We start from the raw sequence: 13,778 nt of genomic DNA on the forward strand, positions 1-13,778 counted from the left end.
GCTGCTGGGGATTGCTCTGGAGCAGGAATAGAAGATCTAGCAAAACTTCCCTCTCTGTGCTGGCGTGAGGTGGTACTTCACATTGCACAGGAAAAGGACATAGCACATGATTACCATTCTACACGTTGTTAATATTCCTGGCTTCCCTGATGAGAAGTCATGGCAAAGTGTCCACAGTCGGCTTGCTAAAAATTTTAGTCAGCGACTGAAAATGTTCCTGAAATGTGGCACTGCTCAAGTAAGTGGTGCACAGGGCTAAAGCTCTCCTTTTTCCCAGTGGTCTGGTATGTAAGCCTGATGCATCACGTAGAGTTTTGAAGTATATTAGGGCTTATTAAGCAGTTGTTTTAATGTTTAATACCTATGTGTTTTTTTATTTTTCCTCAGCTTTCATTTGCTATGCATTTTTCCCCACATAACTATTCCCTTTGCTTTGCCTGTGCACTAATAATTTGTGGTGAGAACGCCCTTCAAAACGCAGCATCCCTAACCATCCAGTGTACTACCTTTCACCTTGGATAAGGCTTTTATTTATTTTTTAATAAATTCCACCTCGATTCTAACACACTAAAACTCATTATGGAGTAATTTCCCCTGGTATGAAAAGACCTTATTAATTGTTCCATTCAAAAATGATTATCTCTCAGGATGGGTGTTACAAGGGAAGTGTAATGGATAAGGGTTTTTTTTTTCTACATTCTGCTTGAGCATTTCTTTTTCTCCAGTGATTAGTTTTGCTGCATCTGTGTTTACTTAAGAACCTGAGGCTAAAATAATTAGTAACAGGTGGCTGAGGTCTTACTGATAATCGGCCTGCCTTTTAGGTGTATTTCTCTAAAAGGTTTTCAGTTCCCTCCTGGTTCTTTTCCATATTTAACAGGCTGTAATGAGAAATTATCTCTGTAAGGTATATTACTTGGACTTACTTGATTCTAGGAGAGGTTTTATTTTAACATTTAGCTGGCTGTATGACAGATATTTTACCCTTTAATAATAACAAACCATGCTTCATCTCTTCCTGTTATATAGGTGTTTTCATGGCAATTGTTTGCTATGGCTTGGTTTTCTAAGGATATGTTTGCATTGCTAGTTGGTTCTATGTTTTCACATGCGTTCTTTCCTGATTCTGCTGTCAGGAATTTTCAGGGGACTTTCTCTTACCAGCTGTTCACTGATTTTTCTCGGATCCTTTTCTGCTGACTCTGGTGATATTTAAGAGACAGGTGGTAAACTTTCTATATTGATACTATTAGGGAGTCTTGAGAAGTACAACGGAGTTTCTTTAAATTTATGTATAAAGTATGTTTACCTAAAACATGGCAACTACATATCTGAGCTTCTTAGCTATCCAGCCATGAATGCAGCAAGATCAAGAAATCATTCAGCTGTGCGTGATGGGCTGAATATGGTTTATTGGCATTTATGACTGCAGGTAGGAGATTGCTACATCTATTTGAACACTCAGGCAGGGTGGTCCTACATCAAGACCAAGATGGAAAGCCAAGATTATGAAACCATCCATGCAGCTACTCAACAGCCAAGTGGTTTTGACATATGCGAGGGATATATAAGGCTATAATTCAAGAGCCCCACCGTGCCTAGCTCATTCCAGGGGTTTGAAGGGTAGTTTTCCACATCCCGAGATATTAAAGAGGCTTTCTTTCTATCTTTTATTGGAACCATTTCATTTTCTGTAAATACACACTTACTGAGTTGCAGTGAAGCTCACTTGTTCTAGTGACTGAATTATTCTCCTGGGATGTTTGAGGACAATGATTTGGGACCACTGCTATTGAATCAGGTAGTTACTGGAATTATTCTTTGCTGAACCATGAGTAAGTGCCTTAAAAGTAAATGTTTCAAAGTCTCTAAAAAAATTTCGAAGATTTGGGGTTGGCCTTACTTACAATGTGAAAACAAAATGAGCAATCCTTACTGTTCTTTTGCGGAGCACAGGGAAGTTCACATTGGCTGAGACAATCTCACACTGGAATCAGGCAGCAGAACCTCTGCTACAGAGCACACGTGGCTCTACAACTCCCTCCATTCATTTAACGTAGACTGCACCCATCCTTAGAAGGAAACCAATTTCTACTCACTGTTAGCTAAGAAGTCTTCCCAAAAATGTAGTATTACAGGATGGTGATCACTGAAAATAACAATTATGTGTTATCTTGCAACATTAGGAACAATTTGTGCTTTAAAACAAGTATGTCTTGTAGTCCTTACCCATGTTCCTATTAAAGTTAGGGATATTTTCCAACCACATGGTCTGAGCACAAAATCAAGATTTTTGCTTACATCATGTAGGAAGTACAAACCACATACAGAAGCTACGTACTTCTGCTCTCCTCTCAGTGTACAAATTCTGTTCAAGAAATAAAATAGGCAGAGAAGTAGGCATATTGGGGTTTGCTTTATATCCTAACTCCCACACTGTGTTAATCCCTTTTTATTCTTAAACAACCACCCAGTCCTCTTCCAATTTTATAACATATAAGAAAATAATCCTTTTTAGCAATGGCAAACATACATTCATACAAAATTTTAAAGGAACAGCTCAGTGTGGAAAAATCAGTAGTAGCATACAAATAACGTCTTCCTAGTTATAGAAAGAGATAAGATAAAGCAGCCTGGATAACTGCACAATAACAATTACGTCTAGTAAAACGGAACTGATCTAGAAAGAGATAATAATGGCACTCTTCTATTTCTTGATGTAAAATATTATTAAGAAAGATTATGGTGAATTGTCTTTCACAGTTCAGAGAAAAGATACTTACACAGCTGCCTATTTAAATTAAGAATCAAATTATCATCCTGCAGTTCATTGTGAAGTAGTCAAAATATTAGTAGATCATGCATTTAATATGAATGGTTCCGAATAGGAAGAACAAAAACACATTGCAGAGGAATGGTAAAATAGTTATTATTTAAAGTTTTTCATGGAAACACTAAAATATTTTACTGCAAAAGAAAAATGATGAAAATGAAATCAAAGATCAAGCAAGCCACCAAACACAGATCTCACTAATATTTTAGCAAAGAGATTTCTCATATGCCATAACACTTAATTAAGGCAAATTTTGGTTTAGTTGTTTTAGTTTTTTTGACTACCGGGACTTCAGGTCACTAAAAAAGATACTTTTTGATTTAAAGCACCAAAAAATAGAGTGTGTCTCTCTTCTTGTGTATAAATAAGAAGGATCTTTATAGCAGAAAAGAAAAAGATATGTCTATAAAATGCAATATATAAATATATAGGTCTTGATAAAAATACAATATTTATAAATATACTGAAACATATATTTTATAAAATACAGTACAACATAAATATGTAATATATAATATAAAGCATAAAATATATTGGTCTTGATTAAAAAAAAAGAAAGAAAGGAAAACATTAACTGATAAAATTCTACCAAGCCAGAGTAGGAAACAAACAACTGGTAATTATATGTTGTACTGGAAAGGTCTTTCTAGCTGATGCATAATCATGTCTTATTGCCTTGTGTTGGTCATACTCAGACTCTTCTTGTAACATGTCTCATTAAGAGCAATTAAATGGCTATGTCCTCATTGTGCTTTGTTGAATAGTTACTAGACCATTGTTCACCTGTGACATCATACAGAGATTTAGTAGTTGCTGACTAGTAACACAGTTATGCTGAAGATAGAGAAGCGTATGTTCTAGAGTTGCCAGACCTCTATAAGAACAAATTTTTAGCAGATAATACCTGTACCATACTTCAGTGCTTGAGCTGGAATTTACCATTCTGTTTGTGTTCCTGCAGAAGAATTTGTGGTGTTGGGAAAAAAAATAGTTTGGACTTTAAGGATTTTAAGCTGTAAACAGTGCCGAATATGTATATATAAATATATACTGAGACATTATGAGAATGGGAATTCGGTTCCATTGTTTAATAGTCCAATGTATTGACCAAAAAAGCCTTGGCCAAAGATGCTTGGCTAAGGATCTGAAAATGTGTACAGGGGCTGAATATGGGAAGTGTGATCTATTTTTATTTTTAATTTGTCTGTGAAAATCTGCCCAAAATTGAAGAAGATGATAGACTGGAAAATCTGATTTTTTTAAACATCTGCTTTGGATATGCCAGACAATCAGGTTCTCCAAAGCTAATCTTCTCATGAAGCACGTGCCATTTTAGGCCACTAAGTGGCCTGGTGAGACCCCCTCGGAAAGTCCTCCTTGCTGACAGGCTGGACAACAGGGCTCTGAGTGCTGCTGCCCCACCAGCAAGGCAGAGAAGCAGCCGATGCAAATACGAAAAGCTTCAGGAGCAGAACCTGACACACTGTCCTTCCTGACCAGGACTGATGAGTGGGAAAGGAGGGGCAAAAATCATAACAGGATCTGGCAGAAATGTCCACCTGCTGTGATTTGGGGTCCTCCACTGGCTGCAGTACGGATATCTTCTCCATTGTGGTCCTTCATATGCTACAGGGGGACAACTCTCTCACAGTTGTCATGCAGCATTTTTACCGGTTCTTAAATATGCCATCACAGAGACACCACCAGCATTGCTGACAGGCTCAGCTTTGGGCAGCAGCACGGGGTCCATTGGAACAGCTTCTGTCGGACATGGGGACAGACCCTGGTCTCTTCACACAGAGGCCACCCCTGTGGCCCCTCAGCTGCCAAAACCTTGACACAAACACCCAGTACGAAATATTAGCATGATCTTATACTGCAGTAAACAATAGCGCTGGTAAAGAATCAAGAAGTTCTTATTCCCTGGAACATCGACAGTTCTCCTCTATTTTCTCAACAGGTTGAAATATAGCCCAGTACCTCTTGATCTTGCCTGCTTAAAGACACCTGTTTTTGTTAATGGCGTTAAGCTGTCTGATACCCCTGTGTCATTCCTAAGTCAGATTCCAAGCTTTTCAGATGTAGAGGTCTGGGTCCTTTTTTACTGAAGGTAATTTATTCCCACGCAACCCAATTACAGAGCACAGCTCCCACGCTTCCATGCTCTGATCTCAAGCTATACTTCTGTCTTGTTTAAGTTATATTTTTCCATTCTGAGGGGAAAAAAAAAAGTGTACTCAATTTCTTCTACTCATTCCTTTTCTTTAAGTCTGAAGATTATTAACTGAAATATGGAAGTGCATGTGGGTAGAAGATTGTGGCCTGAATGCTCATGAACTAGAATGAGTTTTTCTGAAAGCTCTTCATTCATACCTGAATGGCGACCGCTTGGATCATTTGGTGATGTTGTCAGACCTTCTACTGATATAGTAATCCACATGCCTTTTTCTGAGGACCTTTCTGAAAGCTGGTTTTACGCAATATTTCCTAGGCATAGAGGTTTTACCGAATGACTTTAGTGCTCTTTTTCCTGTATTAATCTTCATTTTTTCACTATTACTGTTTTTTTCTGTCAGATGCTAGCAGAAAAATACTACATAGTAGTAAACTCAGTAAGTCAAGAATTTGCTCCTAATAGAATACCCGAATTTACTACAGAGACATCCTAAATTTCGCTGGGGAACTGTTGTCCTTGATAAACTGTTTGTAGAAGACAGCTACAAGTTAACAAAGAACAGTTCCCTCCAACACAGGGTTCGTGCTTCTTTTCTCTGTGCTGGAAATACCCTTCTAGCTATCTAATGTTGGTGGAGTAAATAGAAATCAGTTTAGTGGTCTTTGGAAAACATAACTTCAAAAGAAGACATTGGATCATATAGAATTATTAGAATTATAATAGTAAGCACATGAGAGAAAACATTTCATTAAATGCACAGAAGCAGTCCCGAGAGGATGGACCAGAGGTGAGCTTTGTGCCTTCCAACTGTGTGCTCAGCTGGAGAAGTTAGAGGGTCATCTGCTGCCTCCACTTTTTTTACTCACTCTCTCCAGATTTTTTATTTTCTTGTCTGCCAGGAGGCGCAGCTCTTGCTGCCAGTGGGGAACATGTTGCTCTCCACAGACGAGCCTGCCACAACGAGCTGGACTACCACAGAACATGGAGGTCAGTCAACCAAAATCTCCCACTTTCTGAAGAAGCTTCTTGCCACCCCCATGGGCAGCAATGCTGTTATCACTTAGTTACTGCTCCAACAGTGATTTTAAAAAGAAAACCACTGCAGGCATATTTTGTGAGGGCACCCATCCTATTGGTTCGTGTTGAGCTTGCCCTGTGAGACCCTGTCAGATCAGACCTGTCCCCAGCGGTTTTGGACTCCTGATGGGGCTTGAGGAGGAGCTGCCCACCTTACTATGCAGGCCAAGTGAATTAGGCTCAAAAAGAGAAGGGTAGGCACCTCAAGAAAAGTCATATCAGATAGGGAGCCTTCATTTGAGGAGGGGCTGTGCTGAGGGTATTTTGGATGTCAGTTTTCATTTGCAAACTCTACCTCCATTTGAGTCCATCTTTAAGCTCCTCTATTGCTTACAGAGTAGCCTTTAGGCAGATCTGAAAATCCTGGCTGCTGTTCTGAACCTGTCGTTTCAATGACTTTGCTTCCAGTCTAATATTCTCTTGGAACTCCAGTTTGTTTCCAGCATTCTCTTTTTATGTTAACTACCGGAGAAATAAAATGTGATTTATTCAGAAGAAAAAAACTATGTGTATGGTAGAGCTGGGAAAAATCTCTGAGGATCTAGTTCGAACTTCTACACCAAACTAAGAGGGCATAAAAAGCAACTAACTATTATAGAGAGACAGTTGAGGTGTTGTTTAACAGAGATAATCGCTTTAGGTTTGCAGCACATTCAGTGAACAGCCCTGTGAGTCTCCTGGGCTCAACTTCATTGTTCCACTGGCAGAGCCTGTGGCTGCAATTACATCTGAGCAATGTGGTACAGAGTGGGGAGAGTTGGGGGCACAAGCAGCGGGTGAGAAAAGTAGGCATAAATGAATGCAGATATCTCCATTACATTTTGGTAGCAAGCTGGGAAAAAAAAAATAGGAGGGAAAAAAATTATCTGTCTTGTTAGGGGCATAAACATGGCATTCTTTGCCTGGCAAGGCAGAGAGAGCGTTACAAGGTTTGCTGAGAGCAGCGTATCTCAGGATTAGACCTATGAAGAAGCTGTGAGGAGGCCATCAAACAATAGTGGTGATTCTGCTTTGAAACACAGCTAAAAGTAATGAGCAAGAGACAGGTATTCTATTTCCCCAGTGCCTTCCGATGAGGCTGCCTGCTTTGTCCTGGGCTAACTTTGAGGTGGTTTCTGCTGGAGCTTGGAATAGAAATTAGTTGTGGGTAGAAAGCAATGTACCTTTAATTAGATATCAGATTAAAGAAGTTATTTTTTTTTTCTGTTCAAGACAAATCAGAGCTAAAGATTAAGTCACATCCATCAGTTTTAATCTTTTTTTTCCTCTCTTCTTTTCCTGGTTTGCCTGGTGAGATATTCCAAGCCTTCACTGAAGTAAATGTGACTTTTCCTTGTATTTTCAAATACTGTCACTCACATGAAGTTTTACATTCTGTCTAAGCTGTGATCGAGATAACTATTCCATAAATGAGTTCACTTTCATTATCATTATCTATGGCAGTCACACACGGTGACGAGCTGTGAGATAAGTTGGAGTGGCAGACACCTCCTACAGACTCCAATGGCTTTTCCCGTGAGGTCCCTTGTATCCTGCTGACGTCTCAATCTGTTTCTCCCCAAGGGTCATGAAATCAATTTGTTGCCAGGAACCTTGTCAGCCTTGTTCTACTACTTGACTTTCAGATTTACTGTGACAACTTTTTTAGATGAGATGCCATGACCACAACCGCTTTTGATTCTGGGATCTGGTCAAGCCACAAACAGACTGTGCTTGGAAGAGCAAAATGCCCAGTACAGTGCTCCCATGATTAGAGGGCTTTTGTGTGCAGAATCAATTGACACAGAGTAGCTGAATGGAGACCCTCATACTAAGGCTGATGGGTGGAATCTCACCCTTTACCTGGGATATCTGCAGAAATCCTGACAAAGTGGTCTATTTCCTTAATAAATAGAGCATTTTATGTGCACAGAAAGCCCTGACTGCCTTACCAATGCCCCTGGGATCATCTTTTGAAGGATACATAGGACTGCAATAAGTCTTGCAGCTCATGGGAGGCAAAATGTGCTGTTTGCCCAAGAGACAGTTCAGGGACCAATCTCCCAGCAGAACATTTTCATTCTTAAGGATTTGGCCACCAAGCAAGTAGAAAGAACATCAGGAGTTGTTCCAGTCCAAATATTGTTCTGGTAATTTCTGTCTAGATAGCCAGCTGGTGGCATTCAATATAGTCCACTAAACCTGTGTAACCCTTAACTGCCTACTGATAGTTCCATATACAGTACCCTTCTGAATTTTCTTCCCTCCTGTTCAGTAGCTATCTCCTGGTAAGGACAAACTTTTCACTGGGAACCATACTTAACGATCATGGGCCACTCAAAAGCTTTCTTGAACACGAAGCTCAAACGCTTGTGACGTGCTGAGATACCCCTGACCTCATAGTGCTTGAGTTTATTCTCTGTTCCTGGGGCCATAAGTTAAACTGGGGATACTTAATACATTGAGAAAGCATAAACATCCAATAATAACAAATGTGAGAAGTTTATACTTATATCCAATAATATATTATCAGAATCTTGATTTTTTCAGTTTTTATGAATAAAAACAAACCCATCTCATGCAGAAGGTTCCAGAAGAGAAAAAGCTTTGCCTTTTCTGATGTGATTCAGAAACAAAGAAAATGCTGTTATATACGTCTGTATAAGTGTATTTATATGTATATGTGTGTATATATGTGTGCTTTTATTTTTTTTACCTTTTTGATTTCCTAAAGTTAAATTAAAAAAGCTAAAGGAAGGCAAAAACAGAAGAATATGGTAATAAAATCATTATATGGTTAGAAAAGTCTATTAAAAAAAAAAAAAGAAAAAAGGCTTTTGCAAACAGCAAAAAGTAGTGGAAAATTTACGCCTATTGTGTTAAGACCTGTCATGGCCTCTAAGTTTACTTTGCATTTTCCTGACATTCTAGTGTGAACTTTTGTTTTGAAGAAGGCAAAATAAAAAGCTCTTAAAATGTTGGTCATATAACAGCTTGTAATTTATGCAGATGTTGACCAAGATCTCCATCTTCTGAGCAACAGAAATAAAGCTATTATTTTAAGGCAGAGAAAAAGCATTTGTTTTCTGTGAATCTGTAGTTTTTAATTCAAACACAGAAAGACGGGAAGATAACACTCAGTTCACTTTCAGGCTTACCTAATTGGAAGTCTACACTTTCAATTATTCAGTAGCCCCAAACTCTCGAATGGTAATCTGTGCTGCTTTCAGTGCTATCAAAACAAGCTTGCTTCTTTGAACAATCTGAATCAATAAATCTAGTGAAGATATAGTCATCCTGAGAATGGAGGGAAGTGAGAGAGTAGGGCCTGAAAGGGAAGATAACGAAGAAGCTGCAGAAGAGTCTTAGTACAAATGTAAAATGTGAATCTTCTTAACTTTGGGATCTGCTGACTGATTTGCTGCCTTTAAGTATATGCTGTCACTAGCTTACAAAAAAAGTTCTCTCTTCATAACCAGTTATTCTGTGACAGAGCCCCTCTCTCTTTGCTTAATCAACTCACACTGAAATATGCATCCTTTGGGAATGGTCCGTCTTGCCCTAGTGTCCCAGACATACTGCTGGGATCCATACTGCGCATCCAAAGCTACACGTACTTCTGCCCCAGCAATCTGCAGAATGCCACCACACAGAACCTAGGTCATAGGAGATCTGGATTCAGATTTGGCTGCCACTGAGGTCTTGAGTACCTCCAGGCATGGGTGGATGCGGATTTGCATGTGGACCAAATCCTCACTGGGATTTCGGCACGTCTAAGGGTCTTTATTTTTGTGTTATGAAAGAAGAGGACAAATTGTGGACCACTTTATATTCTTTCCCCATGTCTTTACATTTCAATTCCTTGTTCTGCAGAAGGGAGATGGTGACATCTCCTTTATATTAATTCTTGCCAGCTGATAGGAAAAGAATACATTTTTTTAAAGTATATTTTGCACCATCTAGTGTAATAGGGTTCCAGTCTTAGCCAGGGATTCCAGTCCTCCCCATGCATAAATAGTGGAAATAAAATGTGGCTAATAGCATCACAAAACAGAAACAATTGAGTGACCACTTACTATGGTCACTTACTATGGTTACCACTTACTAGTGATAGGACCACTCTTGTGTTAAGCGGGATACCTAGCCTACAAACAGATGTTGATAACACAACAGTTTGGGACAGACTAAGTTTGCCTCAGAGTGAGACTACCAAAAGGAAAGCAATGGCAAGACAGGCTGATGAGGGTATCATTTCCAGTCTCTTTAGATCACACTGTGCTTGTCCTTGGTGCACCTGGGGCAGAAAAGGTACAGTCATGCCATGAGCGTGAGTGGTGTCTAGACACCAAGACAGGAGTGAGAGGAAGGGAAGGTGTGGATTAGTTCAGGGTATAAAGCTAGGTAGTTACTGAACTGAGGTATAAGACGGAACTTGTGACTTGAGACAGAGAAAAGAGTTGAAACCTCATCTGACAACAACAAAAAGTAGGGGGTGAGCTCACTTCCTGCCAGGTTTATGTGCAGAACTCCTACTGGTATGAATGGTAGTCTGAGCACAGAATAATGTGCTTGGGGAAAAAAAAATCAGAAGAAGGTCATTGCTTAGCAAATACCTATAAAATGAATTTAAATGCTGTCCTACTGTGATTCATCTAAAGTTTGATCTAAAGTTCAATGAAGTCCAAGGGAGCCACTGACTTCTGTGGACTTTCAAATCAGGCACTAGAAAGCATGTTCATTTCTTCTGAGAAAGAAACATTTTGTTGTGAGCCAAAAATGGTGCTTTCCCGTAATTTACTTGAAAAGTAAAAACAAAAGAAAACTTTGACAATGCATTTATAAACCCAGCATTTAATCTGTGATACACAGTGTTTATGCCTATGATGGAAAATGACAGTAACAGAATACTTTAGAATCCTAGTTTAAAAGCCTGGTCTTTCTGCAGATGAATTTGAACATTGGAGCGACCGATCTCTGCCACATGAAGATCTCATATTGTGTATATGGACTGTAACCCATATCCAGAAATACAGAAACATCTTAAAGAAATTGCTTTATAATGCTGTCTGGATCCAGGGGTAGCTAAAATTTGATGCTTCCAATTTGTTTAATGTTTTGACTATGGATATATAATTTTACTTTCTTCCTCTCTTTGTTCAGAAATTAGGATGAAATAATGTTACTTTTGTAGGCAAAGGGAGTGGGTCAGATTCTCATGGAGTGATACCTTCTTAAAAAAGCATCTGACTCAGTATTTCTTACTGAATATTTTTATTGTGACCCAGGATGTTTTTTTGTAAAAGATGTATGGGTGAGTCACATTCCTTTAGACTCGGTTGCACTTTGAGATACTGTAGTAAAATCCTTCTGACTTCCTTACACAATTAAGCAGCCCCAGTGGGACTTCCTTTTCCAGGTTAACAGCAGCTTTTTGTGTGAACGTGCAGCTTCACTGTTTGACAGTCACTTCAAAAAAAGTCTGTTTGAGGTATATTTTTCCTCCTTCTGTTACAATGAAAAGCTTCATTCTGTATATTAACAAAATGTGCTAAAGCAGATCACATGAAAGAAACTTTTAAAGCTGAGAAATATATGGCCGCGCTATTCCTCCTAGTACTTGACAAGATGTTGAATACAACTGTGAACTTGAGATTTCCACCAGCATTTGAGAACAGGATGAAGAATGATCTTTCATGAGTATTCCGTGAATGGAAATGTGGATCGCTTAAAGCAAATCATGAAAAGTTCCCTAATTTTTGCTGTCACAACTGGTAGGGAAAGCAACAGGCATTGCAAAAAGGTTATGTCTATACTACTACCCAAGACTGGCAAGGGGACCATTCTCTGGCCTTGATGGTATGTGGCACAGCTCAGATCATGTTCATTTGATTAAACATGCCTGCTGCCCAGAAATGACCCTCCTCCGTACTACTGCTCAGGAGCAACCCCTAGTCGAGGCTGTCTCTGGAGATGTGCTGAGGCCTTCTCCTGGCAGCACTTGCTGTCCCAGACCAAAGCCTTGCCAGAGACTGTACGAACCTCGTGGATGGTCACAGCCCCATTCTTGATCCATGCCCTGACCCTGTTTCCTTTCCTCATACAGATTCAGCCAGAGATGATAATAGAAAGAATCAGACCATTCCGCCAATAACCAGTGGTGGTCTACATTTCCCAAGGCAGCTATTTATCTAAGTAAACATAGATCGTGAAACAGGAGGTTATTTTTTAAGGAAAATTGTCCTTTTCTAGGATGAATGCCAGGTGGTTTTTTTGAAAGGATGATGAATTATATGGCTTACAGGAATTCATTGTGCTAGCATTACCTTCTAATGTTGTTATGTAGGTTGAAACAGATTCTTTTACAGCTAGAATATCACAGAAGCCAGCAGTAAATTATTGCTTATATAGCTGTATATACTATCTATACAGTAGCATGCTAAAGTTCGGGGACATTTTAATTTTATTTCCTTTTTACTGAATCATGGCGTCACTTACATTTAGCTGAAAGATATTGTTCTTCAAATATGCATGCAAAAGAAAATAAAAAGACAACAGCTATTTTTACTTCCAAATACCCTACATCGATCACAATCTATATTTTGTCTGAGCAGCATTTCCTCTGGGCTTTTCGTGCTATGTCTCTTTTACTCCTTAGTTAGTAGCTCCAATACGACGTCTGAACCACTCCACCTTGAGAGAAAAGTCAAGCCGGAGCAGTGCAGGGAACCTCTCAGGAATGACGGAATACATTCTAATGAATCACCAACAATTTTTAATTAAAGAAAGAAATCTGCCAAACAGACAGAAATGTTGTAATGATTCGTGCATCATCCTCTTACCACCTTTTCATCGCCTCCTGATTCCCCTGGTCCATCAGGGTGGGAGAGGTGAGAAATGCATCCCCGGCTGGCGACAGAAAGCACATGCTGCCTTCGGGCACCGTGCGTGTGTCATGCTGTGCTCTGTGTTCTGCTACCCAGAGCAATTCATCTCAGGCCACAGGGGAAAAGACAGTGGCTCCTTGCACCTCTTGTTGACTATACACACATCTTTTTTTGACTGTGCACGGTGGGGAAAAAGGAGAAGTGATCTGGAGTTTTCCCAGGCTACGCTGTCATAGGAAGAGTGAGAGAGAGTATGAACATACTCTCGTATGGACGTAAGCCATGCTATAGCGCTTTCCCTTAGGTTCAGGGAATGGGCCAATTTTAATTCCTGGTATAGATACAGACACAAGAGTTGGGGACAATAGTCAGATCTCTATACATAATAATTAGCTTGTCATAGTCACTGTTCTTCAGAGAGCGTTAAATAAACATTTGAAGAGGGAAGTACAAAGAAATTCAGATTCTTAACTAAGAATATGATCCAGACCTACAGAGACATTAAATAGGACATTGTTATTTTCAGATTTCCAAGCTATTCTAGAAATAATCAGCAGTTCTCAGATTTCTCACACTATGTCAGACAGCCTTGAGTTATACTACTTATGCCTTGACCTATTATGAGACCACCCCATCTTTTTGGGATTGCTTTTCAGGTGGAGAGGTTTGTATGCAGCCACATAGATGCTATTTCTGCCAAATGTCCAGGCATTCATTGGACATTTGTGCACTGTAGGTGGAATTGGGTATCTTAGAATCAGAGAGAATGGCTGAGGCCAGCAGACCATCTGAAGATGCTCTAGTCCAACCCTTCTGCTCAGAGCTGGGT

Source organism: Rissa tridactyla, chromosome 1, assembly GCF_028500815.1.
Source record: "Rissa tridactyla isolate bRisTri1 chromosome 1, bRisTri1.patW.cur.20221130, whole genome shotgun sequence".
Taxonomy (NCBI): Eukaryota; Metazoa; Chordata; class Aves; order Charadriiformes; family Laridae; genus Rissa; species Rissa tridactyla.